Genomic DNA, 13,056 nt, shown 5'->3' with positions numbered 1-13,056 from the left:
GATTTCAGTAAAGTGACCATGTATGATTTTTACTGTTCGCTTGATGGGTTTGAAGATATAAATTAGCTTGAGCTGCCTGTATCACGTACGAAATTCAGAGAAGTTCCGCATGTGTCATGTGCTTTCTCGTGTAATTCTAACAAATTTGTGGGAAAGAGAATCTTCATAGCGACAATGTTCTAGTTCGTCGTTTATGGCACACTAGGCCCTACTATATGCGTGCAACGAGATCCTCGGCGCGCTTTTTTATTAGTTACAAATTTCTGAGGGCTTGATGGTCAAAGGCGCGTTTTAAGGCGAGGATTTTGGCATTTTTTCTCACTGCCATGATGACACTTTGTCTTGACTGTCTCGACGCGCGCGTTCGGAATTATGGATGATGTTTTCCCTTGTCTGCTAGCCTCCTCCTTTCTGTACACCTGGCACCTCTCAGAATCGAAAACTGCGCTAGCACCTAGCTTGCACCCGGTTTGTTATAAAATGCTCGCTGTCAGTCGCAGCACGGTGTTATCCTGTTTCCGCCTTTTCATGGCGTTCTCAATTAGGTATTTATGTATATAATAAAATTCTATTTTCTCCTATTAAGTGCAGCTGGTACTTACCGTCGATGTTTAGAAACAAGCGCCACACCAACTATTTCATGACTGCTTTATTGAAGCGGCTAGTGGCTGTTTTTGATATGAATAGAGGAGATGTCAAAAGATTTTAGTTTTCACTTTTCCTTGGGGACGTTAGAGATGATAAAAGGTCACACAGCTTATTGAAGCAGTTGTGAACTTCTGTGAGTACGTGTGTGTGGGCTAGCATCGTCAACAAATCACACCGGGGCGCCCCGGTGAGCGGTTTAGGCCAATCATCGTCGCGCCTTGTAATTTGTCTAAGATACTAGGTGTCATTCATTAAAAGGTCTTCACGTGACGCCATCCGCAAGGGGCGCTAGCGAGGTGCTCGCCATGCTCGTGCTCGCTTAACTATGTACGTGATTTTAAGCTGTGCAATATTTCTTCCGGTAAATGTTTGAACATGCGCCCTACTGCCATTATTTCTGTTGTTCGGGCCTACATTTAGGCATTTCTCACTTAAATAAGCACCGGATTTTAACCTTTGCCACTGTTGGTTTGCGCAATGTTGGACCATTGGTTTCCACTGCTGCAATTTATAAGTTTGTTCTTAGGGAACTGATATCTACATCGCAATTGCAAAATACAGAGTCTTTTCTCTGTATTTTGCTTCATTACTCTGTTCTGTGATACTGTTCTATAAAATTAGAACATATTATAGGAGCACTGTTTGTGCAATTGATTTCTTGCTGATTTACACAGTTGCGCATTTAGTGTGTGTGAAGAAACAACTGTAAAGAGACTGTAAATATTCCGTCCTCACGACAGCCCCGAAACGTCAAAAATTAGTTCTGAAATTGACTTTTCAATCTGGCGTGCTGACGGTTTAGACGATATACCCCTTATATTATGAATTATATCTATATTGTGCTAGCTGGGTTATGGCATGATGGAAAAAGATGGCTGCATAGAAGCTTCATAGAAGGAGATAGACCTTCAAGAGATGAAACGGAGAACGCTTCAGTTAAGCATTCAGCTTGCGGAGGTGGTAAAGAGGCGGCAGGGCAGTAACAGAGTGGCAGATAGTTGGTGTGAGCCGAGCAAACGTCTCAGGTCAGAGCTAAGTATGAGCTGGCATAACTTAGCAAGAAAGGAACAGCCAAATTCTTTTGAAAGTGATGTCGCTATCCACAAAGGTGCAACGGATTACACACTTAGTGAAGTATATACAGAAAGAGAGAACCCTTGTGTAATGGTAATAGATGTTCCCACGGAGGCTGTTTTCAAAGACTGCGGGGCGACATTTCGTGAAGATGCTGAGTCTTCAGTTATACGGATTTCAGCAGCAACGTGCAAAATAGCTCTGCGCAAAAGCAGTGCAAGAAGCAAGTCGGTCGCCGGAGAGTCCTGTGTAGCACAGACTGCGGGAGTGGGTGTTACGGGTATGGTCGAAAACCATATAAGTAATTCTCCCAAAAAGAGAGCGAGGATAACGTCTCGAACAAATGCACAACCTATTTGTGTGGGAGAATTAAAGCAGAGTGCAGAAGCAATCGTCGAAAAACGAAGAACATAGTCGAAAGCTCTGTCAGGACTATGTGATTACGAGGGCAGACATGACGACGCAGATGGAAGGGTCAGTAGTGTCGGAGAACAAGACGCTGCATTGGTAGAAAATGATCTCCAAGAGAGTAATATTTCATCAGTTCTTTGCTATTGGAGCAGTAAAGAACCTGACTTCTGCTCTATGGCATCTTGGGGTGCACAAGACACTTCGTTAAGGTTTCTGGACCATTCGAAGCTAACGGGCCGAAGCGAGGCATTCTCGCAAAGGACGCATTCATTCAGACGCTCCTGTACTGGTGTGCCTGGAGGTAGCGCCTCTGACTGGAATGCAAACTTTCCTGCGTTGACGCCAGCAGCGTGGTGGTTGAGCATCCGATGCTTACATGTTTAGGTGCAGACGAGCCTACGATCGAAACTTATTCGAAGGGCATCCGTTTCTTTTCTCTAGCCAGATGATCAGGGCTGTTCGGCTTGTTTGGGATGCTATAACTTGAGCGTCGAGTTCAAATAACCGATCGCTCCTTTTAGATTTTGATTGCGAACCACCGAGGTGTGCTTCTTGTAAATATTTTAGTTTATAAACTTGCATGCAATGCGAAGTCTGACGTGATGTATAGTTTTTCGCATGACGGTGTAGATGTGTAAGAAATGTGTGGTGTACTCAACAAGTTGATTTTTTTAAAGACGATAGTCTTTCTTGGGGAACTTCAACGCAGAAATTTTGGTCTGTCTTTCTGTCTGTCTTTCTGTTTGTCGGCACGTCCCTCGATTCAGCCACTCGGCCAAAGTTGAACCACTTGCACAAGGGCCAGCCATCGTGAACGGCTCACTAGGTTCATACTTGTGTACATGGTTGATCAAAAAGCAAGCATTACGCATATCTGAGGCGCAACATCACTAGGTAATTATTAGGTGGTGTGTTCCTTTAATAGAAAATACATAGATACGTAATTCTAGAGACCCTAGTTTCTTAAGCTGCGCTGAAAATGCGACTGCGCCGAAACTTGGCCTCCTCCGTGCCCTCTGCGCGAGCTCATTGCTGTGTTTCGGTTTCAGTTCAGTATTGCACTGTACGAGTGCCATGGGGCGCCGCTCTGGCATTTCTGCTTTACCCCAGGCGACTTGAATATAAAAAATTACACCATCTCCCGCTAAAGGGGACCATGAGGCGATGCGAAGCCGGATCACTTGCACGATCGCGTTCCGTTGGCGTTCGTTGGGCATGCTACCGACGTCGCGTCGTGGAACGCGAAGAGCGACGCTACGCGCGTCGTCTCTTCAATCTAGTCTGGCCGTTAATTCTCACAGGGCGAGCGGGGAACGCGGTCGACAGGCGGGCGAGAGGGGGGCAGCGTAGGAGAGGAGAGAGAAGGGGAGGGGACGCACATGCGCTCGAGCTCATCGCGGCGTTGCGCAGGAGAGAATTTCGGCATGTCTAGCCCGCGTTTCAGAGGAAGAGTGGAAAGGGGGAGGGGAGTGTGAAAGTGGAGGGAAAAGTGGCGAGGGTGAGGGGAGAGGGAAGGTGGAGAGGGGAAGGGGTGAGGGAAGGTGTAGAGGGAAAGGTGAGAGGGAACGTGGGATGGTGAGTGGAGAGGAGGTGTGTGGAGAGGGTATGCGCATGCGCAGTAAGGGTGGTCACGCGCACACCACCACCACCACCGGATTGAGCTCCGCCTTAAGATACTTCGCATCTAAAAGAGTGTGTGGAGAGTACTCGTTGAGTGCGGACGTTTCTTCTGCTTCGGCGCTTCGCGCCAAACCGCGTGTTCGGGCTGGCTGGCATCCCCGCCGGTCGCTTTGGTCACCGCCGGTCTTGCCTGCTGCTGCGCCGGGACTACCAGCCCGCAACACAGCATTCACGTTTCCCGACGTATTGCCAGATGGCGTTCATATCTCACGCAGCGCCTCTTCTATCGTCTTTAGACGACATTTGCAGCGAAGCACGCAGATACGCGGCCAATTTTTTTCTCTGGGGGAACTCTCAAGATCCAATCCATAGACGTGTTGGTTTAAGACAGTGTAGTGGACTGCGTTGGATATGTGTAGTGCGTGTACAAACGCGCACACATGGGAAGTTTTTTTTTAGAAAAAAAAACTTTTCGAAAGGGGGACTGTCTCCAACATCTCCACCCACCTGTCAAAAAAAAAAATCACAGCATATCCACGGGGTGAATGATGATGAGTGGGGCGAAGCTACGGAGGGAATCATCTGTGTGAAACATCGAAAAGAGTGTGAAACATCGTGTATATATTAAACATCAAACTTTTATTGTACTGTTGGTTTACGTGGTCCCTTCATTATCACTTGTGATCGGTGAAATGCAAGGAAGAAGTCCGCTCCCGAGCGAAAGAGCGCCAAGAGCGACCGCATTCCCCGCTCGCCCTGTGCGAATTAAAGGCAAGGCTAGAGGGAAGACAGGACGCGCGTTCCACGACGCGAGGTCGGTAGCATGCCCAACGAAAGCCAACGGAACGCGATCGTGCAAGTGCTCCGGCTTCGCATCGCCTCATGGTTCCATTTAGCGTCCCAAAACCAAACATATTGCTCAAGGTGTGCCTTGCGTTTTTCGTAGAAATAATTTCTTTATCATGTACATTAAGACGAAAAGTTGAAAGCTCACTAGAGTGTATCGCCCGCAAAGTATGTCTTTTAGTGTGATTTAACTCTCGTACGGCAGGGTTGACGATCGGGCGAGGTGGCTAAATACAACTACTACTACTACACTTTAAGAAAAACATCTGGCGTTCTTTCGTTCTGCTTTTACAAAACATCTGGCGTCTTTCGTTGGTTTATTTCATCAATCAACGGCGTTTTAAACAAAATTTTTATTGTTTAATCACGCACAGGAGAAATCTCACCAGCCACTACCTTGGAGCAAGGAGGTTTAAAAAAATATTCTGGAGTGGAAGCCCTCGCAACGCCTTGCCAGCGAAAGTGAAGCCAGCTTTTGCCCACCAAAGAGCTCGGAAACATGCTCTTTTCTGGTGGTGCCTACTTGGAGATCAAATGGCTTTGATCGGTTAGTGTAAATACTACGTTAATTATAAAGTAAAAGATCGTTGTTGCCGACAAAAGTAACCCGCCCAGAGGAGTATTGGCGATCGATCGCCTATAAAATTTGCCATGACTTTGAGGCTTATTTACGGAAACTAGTAACACAAAGACACACTTGGAGCAGTATCTGACCCGTAAAAGTTGCCATATTAAACTCGCCTGGCGTGCGTGGGAAACGCTCGCTTTCCTTCGCCGAACGCCGATGGTTCATCTTGCCCCTACTAAGATGGCGGGCGCAGCCGCCATCTTTTGGTGGGCACGGCTTCACTCTTGCGCAATGATCGCCACTCCAGCTATTTTTTTAACCTCCTTGCCTTGGAGGTAAACAATGGCTGCTAATGGCAATGAGAGACAGAAGAAGTCGGCTTTTAGCTAACACTTACACTTCTGCTTCTACTAACGTTTCCTACTGGAACATGCCAATGGCTGCTAATGGGGAATGAGAGACAGAAGAATTCGGCTTTTAGTTAACGCGCACGCTGCGAATTTTTTATTGTTCAACAACGCACAGGAGAAATCTCCCACCGGCACCACCTTGGAGGTCAAAGCGTAAGACTTGTTACTCACTACTACGACCACGACGACTACGAGGGACGAACGGGTGCCGCCTTAAGGAGCTTCGCCCCTAAAACTTGATAATCTCGTTGCATACTGCTGTTTCGCCATCTTGAGGATTGCTGTGCCGGAACGTCTCCCGGTAGCCCTCCGGCGTGAAACGAAATCGCTGCGGTAATGCAAGCTTGGCTTTTTGGTAGTCGAGTGCCTCTTCAGGAGACAAATGACCAAACACCTTGAGCTTTTAACAGAACCTTGGAACAAATGTTACGCGAGCTCTGCCAAGGGGATCCAAAATCATTGGAACGGTTGCTCGCCCCACTTCTATTCGCATATCGAGAAGTACCTCAAGCCAGCATGGGATTTTCTCCTTTCGAGCTTATTTACGGGAGGTACGTTTGAGGCCTGCTCAACTTGCTGAAAGAGTTGTGGTCTGGAGAAAAGATCGAAGAGAAGGTGAAAACGACCTATGGATATGTCCTTGATCTCCGGGATCGTTTGGAGAAGACGCTAAAGCTAGCCAATGAGAACCTGGGGCGAGCTAAAAGGGCTCAATATCACTATGATCGGTCAGAGCAAGAACGGTGAGCTTAAAGTTGGGGACCGAGCTCTTATTTTGCTTCCTACAACGGCGAATAAGCTACTGATGCAGTTGAAAGGTCCGTTTCCGATCATTGGGAAAAAGGGTGCATGCGACTATTGGCTGGACTTGGGTCGTGACGCCAAGCTCTTCCATATCAACATGTTAAAGCGCCATGAAGACCCAATTCCACAAACGGCATCTTTTATGGTTGTGAAAGAGAAGGAGACAGGCACCCCTCTACCAGCTTGCACAGTGAAGCCGACTGTTGGTGTGGAAGCGACTTCAACTGGCAATCGGTTAGATGAAGAGAAACGTACTGAACTTGATAAGACTCTAACCGCATACCAAGATGTATTCTGCGAAATCCCGGAAAAGACGAATATGTTAGAATGCCGACTTCAATTTACGACATCTGAACCGGTCAACACACCGCGGTATCCTTTACCGTTGGCAATGAAGGAAGTGGTGAAGGAAGAAGTTCAGGACATGCTAAAACTCGGTGTGATTGAGCGATCTAATTCGGCCTACAATTCAGCCTTGGTTCCTATTAGGAACCGGATTACACTTATCGCACATGCGTCGACTTCGTGGCATCAACGACATTCTGCTTTCCGTTGCAGAACCCATACCAAGGACGAATGTAATGTTTACCGAGGTGTGCACCAAGAGATACTATTCGAAGTTTGATCTCACAAAGAGGTACTGGCAAGTCCCACTTGCCCGGGCCTCAAGACCAATAACAGCATTCTCAACACAATCCGGGCATTTCCTGTTTATTTATATGCCATTTGGTATAAAGACAGGTTCTGAGTTGTTTACTCGTTTAAAGGGACCCTCTAACACTTTCCCAGACCTCATTGTTTTAACTTTTTTACTTGCGGGTTGCGTAGACTGAAGACTGAAGGGATTAGTGCAGCAAAAACGGCAGCAATAAGGGCACTCTGTCCGAAGGTGTTCAGCGTAGAGCACTCAAAATACAATAAAAAGGAGGCCTACCCTAAACTTGATTTTCGCGGGGTCACCTGACCGCGTTTCACTTGCCCTGTGACGTTTGATGGCGCCCAAAGAAATGTTCTGAAAGATCCTACGTACGGGAAGCTTGCATACAATGCTGTTCGTTCTTTCCAACGTAATGATGACGCCGTTGCGATAGTAACAATGTGGTGAACGAAGAGTGAACTGCAGTTGCGAAACGAGGCAGATCGCGAACGCCTCTAGCATCTTTTGTAGTTTTAGTCATCTTTCTTGTTGCGACGGCGTCTATATCAACGCTCTTACATTTTTTTTTCTTTTCAGTTTCTTGAAACAAGGGCGTCTGGAGCGTCCTGAGCGCGTTTCCTCCAGCGCCTTGGCGTTCGGTGCATTCTTCACTGGGCGCTGCAGTATTAATGCTGGAAAAGTCTAAGGTCATTCCTCTATTCGGTGTTCAGTGAAAAAAGCATGCTAAAGAAAAACTCTATATTAACCCCTTTTGTGATGCAACGCCGTGATAACTCCTAACGTTACATTTATCCAATTGCATTTATCCAATCACAGCCCTGCGCTCATCTTCGTCATTTCCACCCGCAATAGTTCAGGCAAGCGCCACTACGCGCTGATGCGGTCGGCAGCGATGTAGGCGCATCAAAAAAAAAAAATCACAGCATATCCACGGAGTGAATGAGTGAATGATGAGTGGGCGAAGCTGCGGAGGTTCATCGGTAAACCGTTAATCTTCCATGAATTCTGCCCAGTACATCATCACCGACGTGAGATCGGGCGCGTTTATACTAAAGGTTCGATGAGTTATGACGACTTGCAGCTCACTTTAATTTTACATGTACGCTGTGAATTTTCATTGTTTAGAAAACCATTGCTTTAGAAAACATCTGGCGTCTTTCGTTAAGCAGCTGGCGTCTTTTCGTTTTGCTTTAGAAACATCTGGCGTTCTTTCGTTTTGCTTTTAGAAAACATCTGACGTCTTTCGTTGGTTTATTTCATCAATCAACGGCGTTTTGAACAAAATTTTTATTGTTTAATCACGCACAGGAGAAATCTCACCAGGCACTACCTTGGAGGTAAACAATGGCTGCTAATGGGAATGAGAGACAGAAGAAGTCGGCTTTTAGCTAACACTTACACTTCTACTTCTACTAACGTTTCCTACTGGAACATGCCAATGGCTGCTAATGGGGAATGAGAGACAGAAGAATTCGGCTTTTAGTTAACGCGCACGCTGAGAATTTTTTATTGTTGGGGAGAGCACGTAGACACCTTGCAGCGCTTGTTGGAGAGAGTACGAGAGCCATCAAGCCATCAGAAGCTTAACCACGAAGCTTCAGAAGTGTGAGATTTATGTGGAGTCAATTGTCTTCTTGGGCCATCGTTTTGGAGGTGGGACTAATCAACCAGGAGAAACTGCAGTTTCGAAAATAACCAGAGCACCTCTACGTGACACCAAGAAGCAGTTCCGATCTTTTCTGGGACTAGCTGGGTATTACCGGGATTTAATACCCCATTATGCGGAGAAGGCTCAGCCTTTAACACAGCTAACCAGAAAAATGGAGACAAACAACATTGGTTGGACTTCTGAAACAGAAGAGGCCTTTGAGACGCCAGAGCATCGGCGTCTGTACTACTGCGTCTCTTCTGTGGGTCTACGCCTACTGAACGGTGACAGTTTTTAAAGACTATAGTCTTTCATGGGGAACTTAAAGGGGCCCTGCAACACCTTTCTCAGTTATATTGGAATAGTCTCATTATTGACGTAGGACTCTTCACGAGTAATATGCCGCAAAAATTTTTCGAATCCGTCAAGTCTAAGTGGTGGTGGTGGTGGTAGTGGTTTGAAGAGGAAAAGGCGCCTAATTTCTGCAGCCCGGTCGGGAGCACGGCGCAGCGCCTGCTAAGTGGTGTTACCAAATTATAGAGATCACGTTCCGCAGCTTTCTCCCTCAACTCAACGCCGCGAGCGCGAAAAGCTAGGCAGCGAGTCGAGCGAGGCAGCGCAGAGGAGCGAGGCTCCGCCCAAGAGCGCCGGCGGAGTTTTTTTCTTCATCTTTTTCTCTCTGACGTCTGGGCGCAACCACGTGGTCTGTGCCGCCACTTCCCGTCGGCTTGCGTCGTTCTCGTCGAGCGGAGCCGATATCGCCCGTGCTTGAAAACTGCGCGTCGGTTTGGTAATGTTGGGTGTGCACCTCGAACGCCGTAGTGTTTTCATCGCTCTGCCAATCATGGAAGCAAACCTGCGCGCTCGTTTGGAACGAATGACAGCTGAGATCGGTTTCGGCCCATACTCCGATACACCTCTTAAGACGGCACTGGCAGACGACCCCGAAGCGCCGCCATTACCGGACGCTAGCATTGTTATCGGAGACACGCTGCGCCCATGCCTCGGTCGGTCGTGAGAACGTGCCGGCGATGCCGTTCTCAGCTGACGAGGCAACACGCGAACGGCTGCCACTCTCAACGGCAACCGGCGATGGTCAAAAGCACAGAAATATTCACGTTTTCGGCACTGCGCATGGCGAAGAAAACGGTACCACGCAACTACGAGCAGACGAGCTGTCGGTGAGACCGGAAGTGCTAATATTAATGTTTGTTCGGTGTTTTTAACGCGATAACAGAATATAAACATACATATTATCTACTTATTGAACTCAAAATTAACAACGAAAGTAATAAGGAGGGTGTTATCGTAATTATAACATCAACCAATGGTGGAACTGCCGACAATCGCGTCATATTTTGCGGACTAATACATCATTTGTCGAGAGAAGAGGGAGCGATTTTCAGCTGACTTTGAAAATTTATTGTAAATTCCAGGCCGTGCGCATCGCTGTAATATTTGGCTCGCGTGTTCTCGGGAGCCTCGACAACCGATCGGCAGCGCTTTTTGAGCATGCTCGAAAAGCGTTGCAGGGCCCCTTTAAGCGCAGAAATTTTGGTCTGCCTGTCTTTCTGTTTGTCTGTCTGTCACCCGATTCAGCCACACGGACAAAGTTTAACCACTTGCGGAACGCCCAGCCACCTTGAACTGGTACGGCCTTTAATACATGTGAGCATTGTCGATCAAAAAGCAAACGCTACACATATCTGAGGCGCAACCTCAATACATATGTATTTGGTGGTGTGTTGCTTTACTAGAAATACATAGATAAGTAAATGTAAAGACCCTAATGTTTCTGAGGCTGCGCTGAAAATGCTAGTGTTTCTTAGGCTGCGCTGAAAATGCGACGCTATGAGCCAGATGCGGCGGTTCAACATAGAGGAGGAGGGCTCGTGTAGTACGGCCGGCAGAAGACTATCGGCTTTCAACATTTGCAGCGAAGCACGCAGGTACGCGGCCAGTTTTTTTCTTGTGAACTTTTACGTGCACAGTTACCATTTCTTAAGCGTGTCGTAGTTCTGTTAACGTTCTCTGTCTCTTGTATGATTTGTTCCTTTTCTTTTAGCTGTGTCTCTTTTTCCGGTTGTTTTAATATAGCGTGTTGGTTTTTCTTTCTGCGCAAATGGTCTCGTCTCTCGTTCCTCGATGACGGTTGTGTCATCCGGTTTTGGCTGCATGAACCTACGCGAGAACTCATTAAATTAACAGCCTCTTGACAGTCTGACATGTCGTTCGAATTTAACAACGCTAATCTTCCCGGCCAGATATTGTTCAACAGTGTCTTAGTGACACTCGTTTCCTGAAGAAGCATCAAAGTCTTGGTAAATATTAGTAGAGATTAAAGGGACACTCAAGCACTAAAGAGGAAAACGATTTTTCTCCTATAAGCGAATTACTCTTTCGCAATACCAAAATCACCACGCTTTCTGGCGAGAAGACGCTTGGTAAGCGAAGAAACGCGCAAGAAGAAAATGAGGGTGACGACGCCACCTTGCAGTTGCCGCACCAATTACCGTAACGTCATAGATTTAGACGACGTCCACTCAGGCCTACGCAATTCCTTATCGGTAAAAATGAATACATTGCCCTCCGAGGGGGCCAGAGAGTTATCATACCAAGTTTCAATTAATTTCCTTTGGCCAATGTCGCCAAAGTACGAAAAACCCACTTTGAAAGCCACGAGGTAACTCGCGTTAGATTCAGGCGAGAAATTTGAAAATGGAACTTTCAATTTGACTTTCTTCTATAATAAGTATATGATGGCAAAATTAATTACATTGGTGTTTTCAGAGTACAATTTATCAATACAAGCGGATTGATTATTTTACTGTAGTGTCCCTCTAAACCATAGAGTTAATGTACTGACTCTAGAGGAAAAGCTCCCCATAGGGCCCATGCATTGAAACCTATAACCGCATGGGTTCCGCCATGATGGAACAAAACGATCGTTGCCAGTGTTGCCAGACCCTGAGACGCTGGCTATATTTGACGGTGGGGATCAGTTTTAATCTACCAACCTAAGCCAGCTACGCGCTGTTCAGAGAACATCAGCTGTGTTTTGATGCGTGAAGCCGTGTGTTAGTGTACGGTTGTCTGTGCAGCTGGTCCGGTTGATAACAGTTAAAATTTCCACCTGTTTGTGCATGGTTTTTACTAGGCACTCCCTACCAAAGTTTCTCCGTTCGCTGGCACAAAGGTCACTCGACAGATTCGCAGCTCGAAGCAAAGTCCGTAGGCCGTGGTCGCGCGCTGATTCGACTTGCAATGGCGAGACACCTGTATCCACGTTCTTTTTCAGCTCATTGCTGCCGTACTTCAGCGCAGAGAGCCGTAAAGCAGAACAATGTCGATTGCAGCATGCAGCGGCGAATGTGAGTGTGACATCTCCCGAAAGCTTCAATCGAAACTAAAGTTACACGGCCCACGAAGCTTTATCGCCGTTAAAAAGTATTTAAAAAAATCGGTTGCGACTAGTTCGTACATAACTTTCAGGGCTTGTCTCATCTCTTCTTTGCCGTCCGTCCTGGTTTGCACTGATGCACTGAAGTTTCCAGCTCGAAAGAAAAAAGGGCTGTCACATGAAGTCGAGTGGTATGCGGCGACAGAAAACGCACACAACGGGACACTATGACAACTACGAGATACACGTCGATACACGTCGCGAACGAAGTTTCAGGGGCTTTGACACGACGCGCAAACCGGTGCAATCGGCCGCAAGCGCACACTCGCGTACTCGCGTGTGTTGATATGGTGGTGCCATCTAGTTAACCAGCCTGCAAACGCTCCTTTCGGCACGCAGTAAATTTCATAAATAGCCGTCGTATTCTTTCGCAGAGGTATTCAAAATAAACACAAAACAATATCCGCAAGTTTTTAATTGTGCAGATGCTTCTTTAGGATTGATATGTGATGGCAAGAATGACAACGTTCCAAGATGTCAGCGTTCTTGTGGTTATAGGTCTCGCGGCCCAGCTTTTCCTCTAGAATCAGTATATTAACTCTATGCTCTAAACATGGAGGAAGGAAAAATAAGGAGAGGACCTGACGTCACATTCGTGAAGCCTCCACATTGCAAACACCCGAATCGCCTCCTAGCGAAGAAGCCTCGAAACATTTCGCGATTTCCGCCGTGTCGTTTGCAAGCGCATGCGCGATTCGAGCCTTTTTTTTTGGCCGTGCAAGCGGCGCCGTGGCGCATTCGATTCACGCGTGCTGCTCCTTGTGTGTGTTCATTAGGAAAGCTACGCAATGCCCAGCTGTTGCGTATGGTTGCGTATACCCGGTGCAAATCGCGTGCACTGCGGAAAGTACCGGCTGTCACTTTTCATGTGTACGTACACGTTCGCTTCATTGCTGATCACTAATGCAT

Source organism: Rhipicephalus sanguineus, chromosome 5 (genome assembly GCF_013339695.2).
Source record: "Rhipicephalus sanguineus isolate Rsan-2018 chromosome 5, BIME_Rsan_1.4, whole genome shotgun sequence".
Taxonomy (NCBI): Eukaryota; Metazoa; Arthropoda; class Arachnida; order Ixodida; family Ixodidae; genus Rhipicephalus; species Rhipicephalus sanguineus.
Note: the sequence above shows the minus strand (reverse complement) of the source record.